The sequence below is a fragment of the Corvus hawaiiensis genome, chromosome 3 (assembly GCF_020740725.1).
Source record: "Corvus hawaiiensis isolate bCorHaw1 chromosome 3, bCorHaw1.pri.cur, whole genome shotgun sequence".
Classification (NCBI taxonomy): Eukaryota; Metazoa; Chordata; class Aves; order Passeriformes; family Corvidae; genus Corvus; species Corvus hawaiiensis.
The window spans coordinates 25120762-25125024 of record NC_063215.1 but is presented as its reverse complement, the minus strand read 5'-3'; positions in this window follow the sequence as shown (position 1 = coordinate 25125024).

Here is a 4263-nt window from a genome sequence, read left to right as displayed (position 1 = left end):
CTCTGCTATAAGTGCCATAATTTTGAGACAATTACACCATGTTTTCAATGTTTAACACTGGCTTATATGCAAAATATAGCTCAGTCTTATTTAAACAATCTAGAAAAACACTTCATACATTATGCATGAGTTCTTCCACAAAGCTCTTGATAGAGATTATAGAGAAACAAGATACACTGGGTGTTGAAAGTTTTGATAACACTGAATGATTAAATAACTTCATAGTAAATCAAACTAAGGTTTTCTTTCTTTCCTACTCTTCTCTTGTTAGGCAAGCCAAAGAGATTCAAGCTCTCAGCAATGAAGAACATGTTGCTGTACCAAACAGCAACCAAACACCGGTACACCTTACTACAGCTCTCCAGATCAGGAAACTTCTGAAGGCATTCAATACAGACCACGGACATTTCCCTTTTTAGGGACCTATACCTTGCTGAGAATGTTAAATTTTAAATTCTTAAGACCACTAAAACCTTTTATGATCCCAGTCATCCCTGAATGTACACAGGATCTGCTGTTCTAGCTGGATCCCTCTAAGCCTATGGGGCCTGACAGAACTCATCCAAGAATACTTGAAGAGCTGGCTGATGTCATCACAAGGTCTCACTCAATGACTTTTTAACGGTCATAGGAATCTGGAGAGGTCCCAGCTGACAGCTGGCAAACATTGGTCCTATTTTCAATAAGTGCAAGGATGAACTTGGAAACTACAGGAAAAAGAGGCCTGTCAGTGTCTCTTCGATAACTGGCAAAATTATGGAGAATATTATTCTGAAACTTATTGAAAAACACCTGAAGGATGACACAGTCATCACTCGCAACCAGCACAGTTTCATGAGGGGAAAGTCCTGCTTATCAAACCTAATTTTCTTTTACAACAAGGTAAACCCACCTAGTTGATCAAGGAAAGCCAGTTGATGTAATCTTGGATTTCAGCAAAGCTTTTGATACTGTCTCTCACCAGATCCTTCTGGACAAAATGTCCAGCACAGAGGTGGATAAACACATCATGGGATGGGTGAGGAACTGGTTCATGGGTCTGGCACAAAGGGTTACAGTGACTGGAGTGACACCAATCTGGTGACCTGTCACCAGTGGGGTTCCACAGGGCTCCATCTTGGGCCCTGTGCTCTTCCACATCTTCATAAATGACTTGGATGCGGAACTGAAAGGGATACCGAAGAAGTTTGCAGATGACACTAAATTGAGGGGAGCTGTTGACTCCCTTGAGGGCAGAGAGGCCCTGCAGAGAAACACAGAAAAATTAGACAGCTGGGCAATCACCAACCATAGGAGTTTAACAAGGAAAAGTGATGAATCTTGCACCTTATCAAATAAAGGGATTTGAAATTATGCCAGCTAATTAATCAGCTGGTGATCAACATCCAGGTCACAACAAAACCTTGTGGCACAGAGACCTCCTTGTTATAATGAGGTGCCCAGTATATTGATTTTGCCTTTTCAGAGCCACATAGAATATTTTTCTCCTTTCCTATACAAGGATTGCTACCTCTGCTCAGGGCCTGTGATCTTCATCGCTTGGCTGCAGAAGCAAACTCAGGTCTCAGGCTTTCTGGAAGCCTGGAGAAGCTACTTTGTGCATAAGCCTTTGGGAGTTCTTTACAACATTTTAGTCTCTCCATGCTTTTCTAAATACCTAAGCCCAGAACTCAGCTGTCAGCACTGCTCAAGCATGATACTAATGCTCTGAAAAGTCACACTTTAATACACCACTTTAGTGTTTATCTAAAATTCGAGACAGACTAATCGTCTAACTTTCAGAGTGAAAAGTCTGAAAGTATTAAAAAGCACATCAACCCAGGTAACTGTGGGAAAATGTGTTCTGCAGAGAGCTGGCTATGGCACATCCGTGGGAGAGAAAAGCTGAGAACCCTGAGCACTGTGAAGAGCTGTAAGCAGCAGAAGTGCCTTGTCTGGTGAAAGAAACTTATGTAATACACAGAGCTAGATACCATAAGGAAGAGTGCTTCAATGTTTGCCCCTCAGAGAGGTCAGCAACTTGAAAAGAGGGAATATTGCTTCCCAGTCTGGTCTCAGCAGCTTTTTCCCCCTCTTGCAGGTTAGACCCCTTCCTTCTTCCAGAGGCCAGCAGCAGTTTGCTCCTCTTTATTTCTGTCTGAGCAGTTAATTTTCCTGCTCCTGAAACAGCATCTCTTTCTGCAGCCTCAGCAATTCCATAAACACAAAGGGATAGGGCCTGGAGATGTCGTAAAGAGCTTTGTCTACTGCTTGGATACCTATTTACAGTTCTGTAGGAGGACAGCTACAGAAGATTTTCCAGAGCTGTTCAGCCCTGTCCCTCAGCAAGTGCCATTTTTAGGTCTGTCACCAGAGATAAAAAGAGGTGACTTCTCTGTAAACAGAGTTCACATAACATATGCTGCTGAAGGCTTCCTCCAGCACTTCCCACAGCAAGCACACCATTTAGGGCTTAAACTACAAAGATTACATTCATGACTTCGTAGTTTCACATTTAAAGCAGGAATTTTAAAGTTCTGCAATTTGAGGGGGGAAAAAAATAACAAAACTGCAACCTCCTGCACTATTCTGACCTGAATTAGCTTCATCTTCTGAAATTAGGAGAAACACTTGGATTCTGAAACTAGATTTCAACGCCTTTACACAGTTGGCAGTTTTCTGAGTTTTTGATGCTTCATTTCTGAAAAACTGTGACAGTCTCATCATATGCTTTCTTCTAGAATATATATAGCACTTCCAAGCTCCATTTTTAGTATAATTTTTGCCTAGGGCACATTGGTGAGGAAGTTGAGTAGGGTTAAATGCACAGGACGGTTAGACCTCAGATTCCAGGATGTTCCATCTCCAGGCCATCAGAGACTTGGACTTGGTATGTCCATCTGTGGAAACAATCTTCTCAAGTCTTCTGGGATTAGTACAGTCCTTTACACATTTGGGAATGCCTGTTTTTAATCTGCTTTTTTGTTGTTTTAGATCCAAACTCTCTACAAATTATATTTATCTTCTGAAAAGCCTGCAATTCTATCTCTATAATGCGTGTAGTCACAGAGCCCCTTTTTTGCCAATGATTAGGGTAGAAGTTTTAAAAACAACCCAAGACATGTAACCAAAGGAATTCTGTACCACAGAATAAAATACAATTCAGCTCTGTGAAGAAGTTTGGAGAGTGAGAAGATGCAATAGTTGTGCAAGGATGCAACTCACACATGTGCAAAACAGAAAATTGGAAAAAGCACATTAAAAAATGCTTACTAGAATCTGTAAGAGAGGAGGCAAATACATTGCACATCACTTCCATTAAGCAGGAAGAAGAATATCCTGTTTCCATTCTCATGCTAAGCAGCACAACTGCAGAGAGATTCCATAGCTGTCCTGAAAGGTTTCACTGCTAAACAATGAAAGCAGAGATGATTGAAAACCAAAGGCAAATGATAACACCAAGAAAGGCTGAACCCAGCCCTTACACTGGATCAAATATGATTGATCATAGGAATGCAACACCATTCTTTTTCCCCTCCAGCTGATTCAGCAGATCAGAAAGGAAATGCTTTGGAAGCTGGAGGGAAGAATTGCTCATATGGAAATTAGGCGGGGGCGGGGGGGGGGGGGAATCACTATACATTATTCCTATAAATAGGCAAACCCAAGACCATTTCTGCTACAGTGGTGACCCAGGAGAGACTTGTTCCTCCAGTGGCAGTAACTAGTTACAACTGCAGGAAAACAATCTTGATAAATTTCCCCCCTCTTCAATGGGGGGGGGTGGCTGAAGGGGGAGACAGTAAGCTGTCTAACCAAGGCCTTCAGTCAGCCACTGAAAAACCTCTCCTGTCTTTACAGAAGGGCAGGGAGATGAAGAACAAAGCAACTCTGACTGGTTGATGTGGGTTTTTGTGGAGTGGTGTTTTGTCTGGTTGGTTTTTTTTCCCCAAAAGCAGTATATAGAGGATGGTCTTCTTACCCATCAGTGCATCAGCATTTTTCACCACACTAAACCCTGGCACAGATGTTTTGCCAAACTTTCAGATGGCAAGTCTGAGATCTGCACTGTGTGAGGAGATTTCTTTTCCCTCTGCTGAGGTTATCTCCTATGACCACCAGAAATCCTCAAACATCCCCAGGTACCACACAGCCAACTATATCATGCTCAGAGCTGTCACAACCTCCCTGCTCACAAGGATCCCAGCTGTACCTTGCTTTAGCAGCAGCCTGATCCCTAAACAGCATCAACTGACAACAGCATGCATGGGGCACTACACTGAC